Source organism: Candoia aspera, chromosome 5 (genome assembly GCF_035149785.1).
Source record: "Candoia aspera isolate rCanAsp1 chromosome 5, rCanAsp1.hap2, whole genome shotgun sequence".
NCBI classification, from domain to species: Eukaryota; Metazoa; Chordata; class Lepidosauria; order Squamata; family Boidae; genus Candoia; species Candoia aspera.
In genome coordinates, this window is record NC_086157.1 from 18,280,879 (window position 1) to 18,299,360 (window position 18,482).

The 18,482-nt window shown below is 42.1% G+C and overlaps 1 pseudogene; it reads right to left on the reverse strand.

Moving 5' to 3' along the window:
• Positions 1 to 1,542: 1,542 nt before the first annotated feature.
• LOC134498307 (DNA polymerase beta-like) lies at positions 1,543 to 18,238 on the reverse strand (annotated as a pseudogene).
• Positions 18,239 to 18,482: the final 244 nt, after the last annotated feature.

Below are 18,482 nucleotides of genomic sequence, written 5' to 3' on the forward strand. Positions count from 1 at the left end.
GTCAATGCTGCAATTTAAATTTCTAGAGCCACTTGAACAGTAGCAAATGAAGCTGCCAACAGAGACAGGGCAACAGTATTAGCACCAAAAGAAAATATAAGTAGCTGTCATGGAAGAATATGAATCATCCTCAAGTATTCATTCTTAGATGCAACAATACTCTCTTTATATCATGATATATTATGTATTATAAGCAGCTTTGGCTCTGTTTTAGAGAATAACATATTTTTCTCCATGAATAAATAAAAGGAGAAGTATCCTTACTCCTCAATCCTAATTACTGTACACTTCTAATCACCACTGAATTCAATGGGATATAATGAATAATGAATTTCCACCTTAATGAGGTCCTCAGAAACAATTCTGAAAATCATAATCATTCACTTATTACAAATATAACAATAATATGTCAAGATTTGTAATTTCAAAATCATGTAGAAAATGGATTTTAAAGTCATGGAAACTAGATTATTGTTGATATTTTTTATTACATTGTGCTGAGGACTTCATCAATAAATAGAACTACATTTAAGATGTTGCAAGAGTTCTAGTGGATTAGACCAAATGCTAGTCCTTTTCTATATTTAATGAGCAGAAGCTAACCAAAATTTATCATTAATGTATAGCAACTCAGCATGGAACCGGAAATCCTCCCCTGCTGTTTATCTAGTACACAATCCAGTATAGGGCCTTGAAATATTAAGATCCAGTTTGATTTAATGCTGTATAGCCATTCATAAATTAATTAACTGTGGAAGTTGATCACATTCTTAAAATAATCTCACCTGTTGCATCTTATGGTAGTGATTATGTTCATTTTTGTATGTTTTGAGAACAAATGCTTTCCTAAGCCTGTTCTGCAAAGAGCCAGCCCATTTCATAACCTCAAAATCAGATTTGGGCTAACCCCATGAATTGAATTAAAAGAAAAAAGAAAAGAAAAGAAACATATTTTGGGAATATGTCTTTTTATTTTAATCTTTATAAGGCCAAATAATTCTTCAGTCACAAAAGTTCTACTCATGTCTATTTTCAAGATGTTCTCAAGAGGAAGAATCCTTTTCTTCCTCTCTGCATAATTAAACTATGCAGCTCCATGTTTTGTAGCTGTTCTCCATCATATAGGTGATTAAAACACACAATTTAAGGTAGATGCATAAAAGAAAACCTGGATATGAAGAATTCCCAAGTGCTTCATTTTTTCAAAAATAGCCATCTACCCCTCCCCACTAATTTCCAGCCAAAGATTTTCCATGAGTTCAAACAATAAATTATAATCACAGGCTAGCTTGCCAATCTCTCAACTGAAGAAAAGAGATTGCAAGAGACCCAGCATTAGAAGATACTCACTTTTAGCTTCCAATTTTTCCAGTGATTGTAATCAAATATTTCTCAGTATCCACAGGTGGTATCTTCACTCATTCTTACTGAATATGCCACTTCCAGAGAAGTACAGAATTCCACAACAATATTTTTTCCTTGAGAATCAACCTAGAATGCAACCAAAAAAGGTACTGAATTTTGTAGCCTGATATCAATTATTCAGTAAGGATTCACAGTTCCATCATCTTTGAGAGTTGACCCACTCCCATGTATTGTATTTCTGTCCTACAAAACATTTCTGTAAAGAAGTTGATGTTTTCCAGCTGTTCCACAACTTAATGCAAAATGTTGGCTTATATACAGTATATCCACTTGATTCTTCACCTCAGTGAAAATTGCTTCAGACATTGGCAATGTACTGTCACTTTCTTTACCTCACTCAACATGATTTCTATATCTCAAGCATCTCCTTCCTTAGTATTATTTTCTCAGAGTCATTGAAAAGTTTAAAATTAATTTGACAATGATGGATCAACTTATGTTCATTTTTCCTTAGATATTTCAATGTTTTAATGTCTTTATGCACAGGTTTTCCAGAAGCAGTATGATCGATGCCACAATCTCTGGTCAGGAAATCGATAGAAGAGCTTGTGTCATATTGAATCTTTTCTGGTTTATGAAATTTTCCTATAAATACCCATAAATCTTTTCAGTAATTTAGGTCCTATGCTGTCTGATTTCTTTGCTCTAGTCCCACTTTTACTAGGATTCTTGGATATCACAGATGCTGCTTTCCTTTAAACATTGTGCTTTATTTACTCAGAAAGTCCATGATGCTCTGGTTAGGTTCTTCTGGAGTGTTTTGCACTTGCTTATAGCCCAGGATGCTTCCCTGATGAGACTGGCATAGGCCTGACACCATGGCACTGGAGGCATTAGTGCAGGTCCTCCCCTTCTGGAGGGCAAAGTCAGATATTAAGACTAGTGCTGCATGCTGACACTGGAGCTCATGGTTGGATGGCTAGGTTTCCATACTTTCTTGCATTAAAAAAAAATGCAGGCCAAAACCCAGGCAATTCTGCATGCTGCCACTTGGAGCAGAAGAAAATCCTTATTTGGCGTGCTTATCACTCAATTGTTTCTTAGTTAAATCTAATGTGGAACCAGCCATGCTGAAGCTGGATGGTTGGCCTTTGTTAGTGGCTATTTCCAAGGACTTTTCCATGTGGAGATTCATTTTCAGCCCAGCTTTTGCTTCTATCCTTCCAACCAGGCAGTGCACAAGAAGATCAGATCAGCCAGAGAAGTTATTGCAGTAGTTATGGTCTCCTTCACAGATATGCTCATTTTCAGTGACCTTCTCCTGAAGCCCACAGGATATTTATGGTATGGTTTAAAATCAGTGTTTACCATTTCTTGAAGACATGAAAAACCTGGAATTCTACTCTGGAAAGAAAACCTGATGAGAATCCAAATTGTTACTGGAAAGGCTTATTATGCAAGATCATAAGCCAAGATAATTGGGAGTCCCTGTTCAAAGTTTATGATTGTTAATAGTGTAAGAATGACAACAGGCTCCTACAGTTTCTTCTGGACTCATGGTAGGTGAAACAGCAGTAACTTGTTGCTACTCTCAGGCCAAGTAATAGATCATCTTGACTTGGAGTTCCAAATCTTTCATACATATCTTAACTCAAAGCTGCCTTCCAGCTGCCGGACCTGTTGTGGCCATGAGCATCTATTCAACAAAACAAAACTTTGTAATGATTTTACAAATATTTCACATTTTGGGGAGCTGAAAGGATACAAATCTGCATATTCTCTGGCTATTGTGGATCCTAAACTAAGGAATGTCTTCTTAGGAATATGCCTGCATAACAGACATGTCACAGTTATTTTATTTCAGGGTTTTGGTTTTTTTTAACCTTTAATATAAATTTGACTAAAGAGGTATTTCCAGCAGCAAATAGAAGATGGCACTTGGAGGACATGTATTTCAAGTGCCAAAAGAATGGAAAAATTATGAGCCTTGGCTAGGCCTGATCACAAGCAACAAAATAACTTGGGCTGATTATTAATTATTCAGATAAGTGCCAGGTTTGATAGGAATGAGATCTGAGGGAAACCAATGAATGAAGCTGATCTTCTCTCCTGAAGGACAGCTTGTATCTAATCCTTTCGTTTATCTGGCTATTTTGTTCAAGAATTGTACAGCACAATATACCAAGGAAAAGTTTGTTTTTGTTTAGTTTTTATGCAGATTCAGCCTAACTATTGATTAAGCTTTTATATTATTCCCTACCCTTCTGGTGACTGTCATTCACTTTCAAGTAACTGAAACATGGCAAAGCCAAGATACTAACTATCCTAGATGCAAATACCAGAGATTTAGATTACATCAAACATTTACAAAATAAAATAAAATAAAAAATAAAAATCAATTGGATTTGATTTTGGGAAATGTTAACTGCTCTAGGCACTTTTTATTATACTCTGGCAAGAACCTCTTTGTTGATTCCTTAAAGAACTCTAGGATTAGCATATGAAGGATTTTTTTAAAAACAAATCTGTTTGACTAAGTAAGAAAGTTATCAAATTCAGGTGTATAGGGTCATGAACCTTTACATACTAAATTTGAGCAGTTATTATAAAATTGTCTTAGAATTTTTCCAGCAAATACATTAAAATGCTTTTTTTTTTTTTTTGGTGAATAGACTGTGGTGATGACAACAGTAAAAATACTGGATTCTAGTTTCCAGAATGTGCTATGAGAGACCAAAGGTTGTCACTCATCTGCTTATAATTTTCCATGAATGCATTGTGTTTCTGACATGATATATAGGATATGGTAGCAATGACCTCTGATCTACCATAGATTCATTTCTTCTGAAAATATGTTAAACAGGTCAAAAAGTAACCAGGCCAGCTGCATTAGTGAGAAATCAGGACGTGTTCAGTTCACAGTAGATTGTGAGAGACTCATGGCATTTTGAGAAATTCTAAATTGTAAAGGAATGTTTACAATGGATGACTGATATATTATTGGACTCTACAGTAAATACTTTATTCAGTCTCATATGCTATGACAACTTTACAAGTCAGGATTAATGTATTCACAGTTGCTTTAGTTTTTCAGATAAAATTGGGGGTGAGAAAGGATGTGTGCAGGCAGACATTCAATTTCCTCAAACACTTTATAGAAATGGCCTTGAGGAATGATCTCTAAAGGCACAATGGTTCCTCAGAATTCCACTTTTTATACTAACAGTTCCTCTCTTCTAAGAAAAAACAGTTTTTCTTGTACAAGTCTTGAACTGCTGGGTTACATGTATTTATTTTCAGGGTAGCACAAACTGGACAAATGCATTTCTATGTAAAGATTAACATGAATGTTGCATGATAATCTTGTTATATCACATTACATATAAAAGTTTCCACATGAAGAACAAGGAGATATCCCCCAATAAGCCCTAGTGCTCTGATTCCAAGATTCAGCCCAGCTTTAGCTCCATATTCTGCCTATTCTGTAAGAAAAGACAGTTCCTCTTTTTCAAGGTCTAGCAGTGAATAAACTGTGCTAACAGCATACAGACTGTAGACAGGAGATTGTATTCTTTTTCATCATTCCTGACTTGGAAATTATTGGTACATTAACTTCTGTGAAAATAAGGGTGATGATTTGTACCTATGCCCATGCATAGTCTTATCTGCCTCCCAGGTAGCAGGAAACACCTATACATAGATACTGTGCTGTGGAACACCCAAGTACTGTGCCAGCCCTGCATTAAGCTACATTCCCAAGCCCTAAAACTGTAATAAAGCATCTGCAAGTACTTGGCCTAGTTCATTGCAGTCCTCAGGCATGCATGATATCAGAGAGGAACATAACTTTTTAAGTATCTTTATGCACTCCTGATAGTTATGTGGATTTTAATAATGCCTGTACCTATAAATTATTCTTCCTAGTTTCCTGGGCTTCTCTCTTGACAGATTATGCATATTTTTCATAAATATTTTCAGACAACCAAATATCATATTTTCTGCAGTTGGCATTAATAACTTTGTGATGGAATAGTAGATATTAGACAAGATTTTTATGCTCCTGTCTAGTCAATGAAGTCTCTACTTTTATCTCTGTAGAGGATATCCCCATTACTAAGAGTTAGATCAGCACTGGCCTTGTTGGTTTATTTTCTGTGAATGTCAGTGCAAGAGTTCTTGCCTTTCAGAGCATGAATTGTTGCTTCTCTTTGATCTTCACAGAAGCTGACACCCCTTGAATGAGATCTAATATGAAGTAATAGTTTAGAGGTAGGAGACGCGGTGGCGCTGCGGGTTAAACCGCTGAGCTGTCGATCGGAAGGTCGGCGGTTCGAAACCGCGCGGCGGGGTGAGCTCCCGTTGCTCGTCCCAGCTTCTGCACACCAAGCAGTTCGAAAACATGCAAATGTGAGTAGATTAATTGGTATCGCTTCGGCGGGAAGGTAACGGCGTTCCGTGAGTCATGCTGGCCACATGACCCGGAAGTGTCCTATGGACAACGCCGGCTCCAAGGCTTTGAAACGGAGATGAGCACCGCCCCCTAGAGTCGGACACGACTGGACTTTACGTCAAGGGAAACCTTTACCTTTTTAGGGGTTGCTTTAACAGTTCAAGTGGTGCCTCATACCCATCTTTGTATCTTCTGTAGCCCCTCTTCTGTGGTTTTAATCTGTAGTTCTAGTTGGACCACACAATCCTTAAATACACCACAAATGGAGATGAATATTGAAAAGAGTTTCCATGGGCAGGGAAAACATTTTTTTTTAAAGATTCTGCATTAAACTCCCAATTCCTGCTATACATTTATTTCCTGATAACGTGATAGGAGCCACTCCTTTCTAAGTCCCATTCTCTTTTCCCCAGCAAGGGTCCATTTTTACCACAGCTGACAAAATAAGACTAAGATGATAAAATAGGAATGGAATATGTGGAATAATTCTGGTTGCCTCATGCTGAGAGTTTTAAGGGACTGAAGCAAATTCTGTGCCAAAATTTGTTTTACAACTTTTTGAAAATTTGCTCTCTCTGTCATTATAAGTTCCCTTATAATGGCTCCCATGGGATTTAACTGAACCACTATGCCCTCAGCAGGATGATTATAGAGTGAAGAACAGGACACTCATGAATTCCTCTCAGCTACTTCTTAATTAAAAAAAAAATATATGTGAAAGCGCATCACATTTCAGTCTGTTGAGCAGATTATTTAACTATCTCAGTATTATATTCCATGCCACAAGCACTCATAGAGTGCATAGGGAATAGGTACTCCAAAAAGCCAAAGATCTGCCACAGCCCTTCCCCCTCGTCCTCCTCCTCCTTATTATTATTATTATTATTTACACTAAAGGACCATCATATATTCCTGCTATATTTCAAATGCATTCAGCCCAGATTTGTGCACAATTATTGTTGGGTACCCAGTTAGTTCCATATACCCTTTTTGCCCCCTTGGAAAGAGTTCAAACTAAGTTTCTTAGGACCATATTTCAAATCCCATGCTATATTTCAAATGCAATCCTACATGGCATCAGTAAGACTGATTCTAGTGCCTGGAAGCACATTTTTACATACTGGACTGAAGTGTATTTATCCCGGCATGTCTGTGCTAACCTCTTCCAGGTTCTTCTGATAATTTTCTTTCATTTTGGGCCAAGGCCATAAATTAGAAACTGGAACTCTTTAAGTTTTCATTAATTCAAGTGTGCATGTAGGGCATAAGCACACAGTAGAGGCAATCAAGCAATGACTTATGGACATCAATGTTTGATCAGATCTGATATCCCTCCCTAAAGATGTATTTTGAAATAGCCCTCACATCCCTTCCAGACCTGCTAGATACTTAAGTCATATTACTGTCCCCAAACTCAGGGGGGTCCCAACTTTGACATGGTTCACTATGCTTCCATCAGTGCTTCAAGAGGAGTGATATAAGGGCATGTCATTCAAATCTACACTATGCCTATACAGAGAAGGAGCCATTGAAACTGTCAGAGATGTCTTATAATGTTTATTTTATGCTGGCACCGTCTGTAAGTTGATAACCTCACACCTAACCAAATTCTCCAGCTAGTCTGATCAGTGTCTTTTTTTTTAGAACTCTTGCTTTCAGACTCAGGTGATTCTATTTCTTTAAGTGTGGGCAAGTTTGGTCATGTAATAAGTAAGATGTACAGGAGTTTGATTGATATGCTTAATTAATTAATATTAGTTTTATGCATGCAATGTGTTTTGTGCATTGGTCATTGATCATAATAAAGATGTCTCTGTCTCTCTGTCTCTCTCTCATTCTATTTCTACCCATGAGAATTTCACCCCAAAAGGTTCTTCTTTGAAAACATAATTCAGAAATATTTTTCCTATCAAGGTGAAAGTAAATATTAAAAAAAGCAGAACTATCCAGTACACCACTGATCAAACTTGAATCAAGGAAAATCTCTCCTTTGGGTTCATCCTCACATCCTGCTTGCCATGATATGATGATACTTTACTGACTGTTTTAGGGAACATGTTTTCATGATATGAAGACTTCCATCTCATCTCCAGCCAGATGCTAAGACAGCCTAAAGCCATCTTTACTTGTTCTAGCTTGTAATTAGTGTTTTCCTTCTTCTCCTGACACAAAGCTTGGAGACAAGGCCAAGAATGATGGCGTCAGGAACTACAATTTCTTCAACTTCAATTGGTCCCACAAGCCTGTTGTGAAAATGCCTCCTCCCTGCCCAGTCACTAGCACTGTGCCTCTATGGACATTTAGCTTTCACAGTGAGGGACACTGGATACTTGGTCCTTTTCTTTTTAAACTGCAGTATTGTCCCAAATTACAGAAATTTCTGTGTCTTTAACTGTGTCTGTGCCTATGTATGTGTTGGAAGATCATAAAGTAAAGAAAGGATGTAAGCAGCACACAAGCGAATATGGGATGTGGGATGATAGAGATAAGGTGTGCTTTGCCTGGCCAAAAAAGATTTGCAGAGAAAATTGGCTTCACAAGGGAGAAATTAAAAATGATCCAGAGGTATAACAGAACTGAGATCTCTCTGGTTTGGCCTTCTTTGCTTTGTATATCAAATCAGTTCTTCTGATCTCTCACACAAATCAAATCAAAATCATACTTACACTTTTTTTAATGACTGCAACCCACCTTATGCTGGTCTATGACTCTAATAAAGATTTGATTTGATTTGTATATCAAATAAGTTCTTCTGAATTCTCACATAGTCTTTTTTTCCCCTTTTGCCTGTCATATGTAAGGTGGGAAGTTAATATCACACAATTGCATTTCCACTTCTATCAGGGGGGAAAATAATCAAATTAATGCTAAGTCATGTATAATTAAGACATATCATAGTTTCATAAATGAAATATATCTATCTATCTATCTATCTATCTATCTATCTATCTATCTATCTATCTATCTATCTATCTATCTCAAGATTAAGCATGACATTCTGCTTTCTTCCAACATAGTACATTCCATTAAACTACTTCCTTGTTTTGCAGATCTTACTTTATTTGATCTTCTTCTTCCCTTACTTCCCTACACACTATCATGTTTTCATGTCAAGTATGCATAGGGATGGGGGGCACATATATATAAGAAATATCAAATAGTAGTTACTTGGAGAACTGTATCTGGTGATGTTTAATATAAAATAAGCCAATCTTTTTCAGCCCCAGTATTCCTCTGACTTGTCTTTTTTTCTCATCTCTGAATGGATAATCACAGTTGACTTTGAGTTCATTCCTGTCATACAAATCACTTTCTCCAAGATCTATAAACCCTTAACTAAGTCTATGTAAAAGGCTTTCAGGTGAAGTTCATGGGGCTTAAGGTATTCATTTTCAAAATGGGTATAAAGAAAGAAGACCTCTTCACTAATATTCATTCCAACAGTATTACAGGTACATCAAAGCCAGTTAGTCTTGCTTCTCAGGGAGCACAACTTTTTTATGTACATCATGTGATGAAAGTGGATGTTTGCTTTTTGAATCTATGGAGGCTCAATGTGTGATTTAGATTGCTGGTTTCTTCTATCGCTAGTTGGAACTAAGGCCATTTCACTGTTTAAACTGTGCTGCTTAAGCTCTGTCCCCTACCAAAATCACTCAGATAGTCTCCCATTTAGTCATTGAACAGACCCAGAACTGTTCACCCTCAGCAAGACTGCTGTATCAAGTGGTTTCAAAGTATTTATTTATCCCATTCACACATGGTGAAATATAAAAATGGTATGTCAAACTCAGTACAAAATGTATATATGTATTTATCTACATCTGCAATATTTATTGACAACAAATCCAGGAATGCTCAAGGCAAAGTACAAGTAAAAACAACCATGTTTTATGAGCAGTAGATATAATTCACTAGATACATGACTTGGTAGCCCAATCTTATCCATCACTACTCAAGAATACACACACACACACACACACACACACTGTATTTCTATCTATATCTCTATATCTATGTCCCACTGTGCTTTACCTTAGGTAACCCAAACTACAAGTGAATCTGTGCAAAAATATCTGTCAGACAATTCAGGCTTGGTCAGTCAAACAACATTAAATAAGTAAGTAAGTAAGTAAGTAAGTAAGTAAATATTAGGGATGGATGGAGTCTGAGTGAATCTGACTGATTTTACCCTCTAGATGCACTGCAAATGTCTCACCATGGCTAACAGATGTTCTTTTGCCCATTCTTCCCCAAAAGAGTTGGGGTCACTTCAAAGGAGGCTGTTGAATGGCAATCCAAGGATGCAATAAGAATGGAAAGGTATTGCTGTTTTGGCACTCTTGCCATTACAGTAAAGGTTTGGTCCTGAGCTTTCACCCATGTTTGGTAGACTTCCTTTTTGTCTTTCACCAGTGCTCCAGGAGCAGAACCCTTGATGCCATCGTAACTTCTGGCTTGATGTCTCTGCAGTGAAGACACTCTTTCTTCATTCATTTTCACTCTTTACTCCCACAACACCTTTCATAATCACTTCCCAAACATTCACAACTTCCAAGCCCTCCAAATCCCTCTCGTTTTCTTCACTCAGTACAATCACATACCAAAAGTTCAGTAGATTATGGATTCCATGTTATTCAACAGGAAATAATATTTCAGAAATGACTTCCTTGTGCTTACATAGAAAAGGCTGGAGTAAAAGGTTATGTTACTGGAGAATCAATGAAATTAAGGCTTTATTTAAACATATGTTTCTATAGTGTCCAACAATTGTTCTATTTTAGAAAAAGGTTATTACTTGCATTAATTCATCTTTGAGATTCAATATTTTCAGAAGTTCATATTTTTTGAAGTTTATTCCTATCACTTGGAGGTTGACATCTGGACAAAGAAAGTGGATTTTCTTTACCTTACAGCTAAGAGACTTCTTGTTCAGCATTGGAAAGACAAACATCTGAATCCAACTATTCAGTGATCTGCAGAATTGATGTCATTAGCAATTCACAAATCAATAACTTACCAATTATGGCTTCCATTCATTGAAATGTTTACTGTACAACAGCATGTATGTAAGTATGCATGTGAATATATATGCCTTGTATGTTTTTGTTTCTTTTCTTAATTTTCTTTCTTTTTTCCTATTCTTTTCTCCACCTCCCATATAATTATCTTAATCAAGGAACTATTAACTCAGGCAATCAACCAAGCAGCAAACAACAGCCCAATCAAAGAACTCCCAAGGAAAGTACAACACCCCCACCAACACAAGCAGGGCAAGCCACGGTATATAAACAGAGAGCAAGGCCCACTCCCTCTTTGCACTGAAGATGTTGCCTAGTCTGGCAATGAAATGTCTGCAAGAAAACAACAAGGCTCAGAGAGCACCAAGGACTCCACAGTTCAACCCTGAGCTACAAATATTTGCTTCGATTATTATCTTTCCTTGGCTTCACCTGAAAAAGAATAACAACATATTTTCTGAAAGACATGCTTGATTCTAACCATACAGTTCTATGAAAAAAATGCCCACTTTGGAAGGGGCAAATACAGTACTTCTTCACAGAAATATATTTTATATTAAAATATGCATTTTAAAACACACATTGGTGATTTCCTTTAAGCTTTCTCTCTGTCTTTATATGGAAAAATGCAAAATTCAGAGAAATTTGATTTTCCTGATTAGCAGTTTAACTGTGAATATATTCATATCCTGAGACCCAGTTTGGTCTAGTGCTTAAGGTGCTGGCTTTGGAGCAAAGAGACCCAGGTTCTAGTCTTCCCTTAGGCACCAAGCTGGGTGACTTTGGGTCAGTCACTCAGAGTCCTCAAATAGGATTTTTTTAAAGTCTATTTAAGAACTTGAACTAACCAGTATGATAGATTATGGTCCATAGTCAGGTATGTGAAATGGTAAGCTATATAAATTGAATGGATGAATGAATGAATGAATGAATGACTCAATCAATCAATCAATCAATCAAAAATTATTTATGGTCCAAGACCAAACACAATAAAAGACCAGCATAGAATACAATAAATATAAACGGAAAATTTAAAATTGTGAGCAAATCCTAAATCAATCAGCAGCTAACAACCAGACAATTTCTAAGCTTTTGATAAGAATTTTGCAACCCTCTTAGAGATGTCTGAAAAGTAGTCACCCAGGAGAAGGGGAACAGCCTCCAAGTCACAAAAGCACTTAGAAATATTAAACTTGATTGCCATTGGGTGTACAATGGACATTTTAATAGCACATGTGAGACAGATTGTGCCTCTGAATCTGAACAAAAAAAGAGTTTGGCTTTTATATGGGAGGCTTATATATCTACCAGTTGTTGCCCTAATAGGTAGCACCCTGTAATGGTTGCCTTGCTCTCAGAAAGACACAGACTCATTTAGATGGTGCTAAGGATATCCAGTTTAATGAGAACAGAGTGCATACACGCAAAAAGATGGGAATGAGCACATGGTATGTGGGGTACCCCGTAAATACCCCTGGTGCAGACCTGGCCCTTCTCCACCCCCCATTGTCCCACAGTCTGGATCCTGTTTCTTGATGGGTGATTGAGGTGCGATACCGGGGTCTTGATGGGTGATCAGGATGATTATCGCTGGTCTCCTCTGTCTCCTTCCCATGTCCAGTGCAGGTGTGTCCCCCGGGGTAATGCATGGATGTCCGGGCGATATGCTGATGGCTTCTCTGGTCAGGGCAAAGGTATGTCTCCTTTGTCCTTGTGATTGTGCTTGTGTTTGAGTGTTTAAGGGATTAGGATGATTCCTTCCTCCTTCCTTCCCCTTTTCCTGAAAGGCATGTTCCCCGTTGTGATGCATGATTGCATTGCAATGGGGGTCATGACATACTGCCCCCCCCCCAAGAAAACTTCAAGGTGCCGGTTTGTCAGGATATGCTTCGTGGAAGCGTTTGACAAGCTGCTGCGCTGAGACATCCCGAGCCTGTACCCACTCAGGGTGGGGGAAATGTCTCCAGCGGACCAGGTACTGGAGGGTGTCCCGTAGCCTTCTGGAGTCTAGTACTTCCTTGATTTCAAAATGTTGTTGTCCATCTATCATGATGGGTGGAGGTGGGGGGGGGTTCGTTGTGCCACTTTGAAGAAGTAACCGGTTTCAGTAAGGCACAATGGAACATCGGGTGTATGCGTTTTAGGTTGTGCGGTAATTCTAATTTGAAAGTTACCGGGTTGATTATCTCTATGATTGGAAATGGGCCAATGAACTTGGGGGCCAATTTCTTTGAGGGCTGCGGAGACTTAATGAACTTAGTGGAGAGGTAGACCTTATCTCCCACTTTGAAGTTTGGCTGCGCAGCCCTGTGGTTGTCCGCATACCGCTTGTAGGTTGCTTGAGCTTCGGAGAGAGCCAGCTGAATGACTGGCCAAACATTGGCTAGTTGTGCCACCCAGTCATCTGGGGAACAACGCGGGGTGTCTGGCTGTGGCAACTCTGGGATCGGAACAAAGTCTCTACCATATACCACCCGGAAGGGGGTGTGACCCGTGCTCTGGTGCACTGCATTGTTATATGCCACCTCAGCAAAGGGGAGCAAGTCTACCCAGTCATCCTGCTGGTAATTTATAAAGGAGCGTAAAAATTGCTCCAGGGTGGAGTTAAGAACCTCCGTAGAGCCATCTGTGTGGGGGTGCCAAGCAGTGGACAGTGCCTGTTTGGGTCCAATTAATTTCAAAAATGCCTTCCAGAATTTAGAAGTAAATTGTGTGCCCCTATCTGTTACCAAGCGGGAGGGGGCACCGTGCAATTTATAGATGTGATTTAAAAAGAGGCGTGCCAGCTGTTGAGCGGAGGGAATGGAGGCGCATGGTACGAAATGTGCCTGTTTGGAGAAATAGTCTTTTACCACCCAGATCACCGTTTTTCTCTGACTGGGTGGCAAATCCACAATAAAGTCCATAGAGATTTCCTCCTAAGGGTGTGAGGGGCTTGCCACTGGCTGCAACAGTCCCTGGGGCTTCCCCACTTTTCGTTTGACCATGGAACATGTGGGGCAAGCAGCAACATATTCCTTTACATCCCTCCTAAGAGTGGGCCACCAGAATTGCCGCCTGACTAGATGCAGCGTTTTCAGGAACCCAAAGTGCCCAGCCGTTTTGTCATCATGAGAACAGCTTAGAATCTCAGCTCGCAATTGCTCTGGCACATATAAGCTATTTTGTTTCCAAGCCAGGTCATTTGCAAAAGAAACATTGTGTTGATTGGCTCACAACCATGTGTCCGTTTTGAGGGCTTGTGCGAACTGCTGTTGCAAGTTAGGTGAAATTTACATGCGCCTCCCTGCCTTTGCGGGCGGTTGTGCCGAGGTGCGCTGTGTTCCGGTTTGGCTGCGCATAACAGCTTGGCAACCCAGCTGTGTGTCGGTCCACACAGTGCCTACAATGTTGGATGCCTGACTGGCATCCTGGGGCCGCCTAGAGAGAGCGTCAGCTAAGAAGTTCTTCCTTCCTGGTATGAACTTTAGCTTAAAATCAAAGCGGCTGAAAAACTGCGCCCAGTGAACCTGCTTGGGGCTGAGGCGCTTCAGGGTGCTGAGTGCTTCTAGGATTTTGTGGTCCGTCCAGACCTCGAAGGGGTAGTGGCCCCTTCCAGGAGGTGTCGCCATGCCTCTAAGGCAGCTTTGATGGCGAAAGCCTCCTTTTCCCATATGTGCCATCTCCGTTCTGTCTCTGAGAACTTGCAGGAGAGGTACGCGCAGGGCTTCAGCTGATCGTTTAAATCCCGCTGAAGCAGGAGTGCCCCAATCGAAAAGTCAGAGGCATCGACTTGAACCACAAAAGGCTTGGTGGGGTCGGGGTGTTGGAGGACTGGTTCTGCTGTAAATAGGCTTTTGAGGTGATCAAAAGCCTTTTGACAGTCAGGAGTCCATTTCAGGAGTGCTCCCGGGTTTCGCGCCTTGCGCATGTCTCCCAAGCCCTTTGTGTGGAGTAGATTGGTTCGGGGCAAAACAATTTCTGCTAGTCCCTGGATAAATCCCCGGTAAAAATTCATAAATCCAAGGAAACTTTGTAGTTGCCTCCTAGTGCATGGGCGCTCCCATGCCAGGATGGCTTGGACTTTTCCCAGGTCCATTTCGATGCCCCTCGCAGAGATTCTGTAGCTCAGGTGATCTATTTGCGATTTGTGAAACTTGCACTTAGAGAGCTTGGCAAATAGCTCTGCTTTGCGGAGTTTCCTGAGCACTTGCTTGACCAAGCGCTCATGCTCCTCTTCAGTCTCAGAGTATATTAACACATCATCTAAGTAGACAAGTACCCCCTTGAACAAATGGTCGTGCAAGTCCTCGTTAATCAATTGCATAAATACCCCTGGTGCCCCTGACAAACCAAATGGTAACACCTTATATTGGAATGAACCCAGAGGGCAATTGAAAGCCATCTTCCACTCATCCCCCTCCTGTATACGTATTCGGAAATAGGCTTCTCGCAAGTCCAGTTTGGAGAATATTTTGTCCTTTGCCAGATGTGCTAGGATGTCCTTGATTAGGGGTAAGGGGTATTTGTTTGATATGGAAGCGGCATTCAAACCACGGTAGTCTGTACAGAGCCTTAATGTCCCATCCTTTTTCTCCCTGAAGAGGACTGGGGCTCCAACCGGCGAGTTTGCGGGCTCGATGAAGCCCCATGCTAAATTCTTGTCCACAAACTCCCGCAATGCTGCCAGCTCCTTTTGGGTCATCGCATAAATTTTGGGTTTTGGTAAGGGTGTGTTAGGGACCAGTTCTATTGCAAAGTCCATCTTTCTGTGTGTGGGGGGGGAGTTTGTCTGTGTCATGAGTGCGGTTGAGCTGAAGACATCAGCGCAATGGCACACATGACAATAACAAGGAAACAGGGGAAGGGGCTCAAGATAAGTAGCCATCAACTTACAAAGACTAAAGAACAAGATACAATAGCTAAGCGGATCACGAGGCACACCCAAGCTGTTAGCGCTAGCACAACGGAGATCGCCCAGCTGACAGCAATCACCGGAGGAATAGGGAAACTGATGATGGGCGATCCCGGAGCGCCAGCAGGGCCTCGCAACCCCTCACCTACCGGCAAGACAGCATGTTGGACAAAGGGGGGGTGACGTAACCGCGAGTGAGGGGGCGCTGACCGGCGCGGGGTATTTAAACCCCGCACCGGCGTGCTCCTGTCACTCTCAGCTTTTTTCTACTACTGTATCTACACTACGAATAAACCAGAGCCTGCTTCAACGGAATCAGTGTCTATGTGTTACTCGGAGGTAGGCAGCGCATGACAGTCTGCTTCTTTCTCCCCGAACACATCTGCAAACTCTGCGTACCTGTTTGGCAAGCCTTCCAGGGCCGCTGCCTCCAGCTGTGTTGATGTAGATGCCGCCCTCCCCACCGCAGCACGGGGAACCCGATCCCCTGTGGGTGCTCGATAGAAGCCATCTGAAAATGTGATTGTCCTGGTTTCCCAATTTATGTATGGGTCCCATTGTACCAACCACAGAATGCCCAGGATGATTAAGGGTTGGCCCACCGGTGCCACGACGAATTGCAGTCTTTCCCGGTGGCTGCCGAGCTGCAGCACCACTTGGGTGACCGGGCCCCCTCCCGCTGCTGATCTGTCCAATTGGGTGAATACTATGTGGTGCTGAAGTGGATAGCAGCGGAGCTTTAAATCGGCTGCCAGGTCCAGGTGCATAAGGCACCTGGAACAGCCCGAGTCGATTAGGGCCCAAACTTCGATGGACTTCAGCTGGGACTTTAATTTAACTTTGACATACAGTGTGGGGCAGTTGTCACTCACCCAGATGTCATTGCACCCATTTCCTTCCCTCACCTGCCCTCTGGCGCATCTTAGGGCAGGTGGCTGGCATTTCCTGCCAGCTCTTCTTCGTCGCTCTCCTCCTCTTCAATGGAGTAAGGGAAAGCTTTTACTCCTGTCTCTCCACTAGCCACTGGCAACTTTTGGGGCAGTGCTGGTGGTTTGCCCGGTGGTTTTCTCGGTCTGTCGGTTGCTTTTGTGTTCGGGCAGGCTGCCGCTTTGTGGTCCTCTTTCCCGCAGCAAAAGCACTGCCCCTTGGTGAACCATCACTCCCTCTCCTCCCTCCAAGATTGGGGTGCTGGTCTCACCAGTCTGGCCACTGTTCGGGGTCCCCTTGCCATCGTTGCTTGGTGCGCCATCCTCTTGGCTTGCAGGAAGGTTTCCTGGGCATTTTCCGCCTTACCGGCCAGCCTTATCCACTCGATGAGAGTGTTTGGGTTGTCCCTGCATAACGCCCACCTCAGAACGCTCAAGTTGAGACCCTCTTTGAAGCATTCGATTAGCGTAGACTGCGACCAGTCCTCACTTTTCCAGCCAGGTCTTGAAATTCCATGGCATAATCTGCCACAGAATGTTGTCCTTGGCTGATTCCCCTTAGGGATCTTTTTGCTCTCTCCTTCTCTAGGGGATCTCTAAAGTGTAGATCCAGAGCCCAGAGGAACTCGTTGACATAATCGAGTTCTGGGGCATCTGCCTGGCATAGCTGTACATACCAGTCAGCTGCCCTTCCTTTTAGTTTGTTCGCTATGGCATTGATTTTGCCTTTTTCGGAATGGAAATATGGTCCATATTCTTCCATATAGTTTTTTGTGTTAGTGAGGAAGAATGATAGTGTGGCTGGGTCCCCGTCGAACTTGACCCCAAGGTCTTTCACTCCTGCTCCCGGTGGGCTCCAACTCACATCTTGGCATCTGGGCATACCTTGGGCTGCTGGGGGTCTCCGTTCTCGGTGTGGGGATTCCCTTGGCCAGGCTCCAGGTGGTGTTGTCTCTGTCTCATGCCAGCTCCAGCCTCGTCCCAGTCATCGTGTTTCCAGGGTGGGTGGGGGGGAAGACGACCTCCTGGCTGGTTCTGCACAGTGAACTTTGCCTGGTGCTGCCTCAGCTTCCTGCCATCTCCGTCCTCACCCCAGTTGTCTCGTCTCAGAGATTGGAGGGGTGTGTGATGAGTTTCTGGTGCCTGGTTCTGGCTCACCTCTTTCTCGGGCTTCCCACCCAACCGCCAATCTCAGGAGCAGTTGTTCTATCGACTCCAGCCTTGACTCCATGGTGCTGAGCTGCTCATCTGTTTGGAAGCCACCCTCGGTCCGTCCGCTCCAGCGCCTCCCTCCAGTTCCTGCGGTTGTTGGGGACAGCCGTTTCCTCGGCTCTTTCAACGCCCCGAACGCTCCGGGCAGGGATCCTGCCGTCTCATCCAGGGTGACCCACTCGCCCTGCGACTCTCTGGTGGCTTCGAGAATGCTGCTCCTCCCGGTCTCCTCCTCCGAGCTTGATCCTGAACCCTCCCGGACTTTGTGCCGTCTGGGAGCATGGTTTGTGCTGATTGCTCGTTCCGCGGGGTTGGGTGACCTGTCGCCGGTCCTTGGGTAGCTGCCTCTTCGTGGGTTGAGTCTTTCCATTGCCAACTTGGGTCCCTCACAGATGCGATCTGGATTGGTGCTGGCGGAAAAAAAAAATCCGATTCCCATCTTTATGTAATGGTTGCCTTGCTCTCAGAAAGACACGGACTCACTTAGATGGTGCTAAGGATATCCAGTTTAATGAGAACAGAGTGCATACATGCAAAAAGATGGGAATGAGCACATGGCATGTGGGGTACCCTGTAAATACCCCTGGTGAGGACCTGGTCCTTCTCCACCCCCC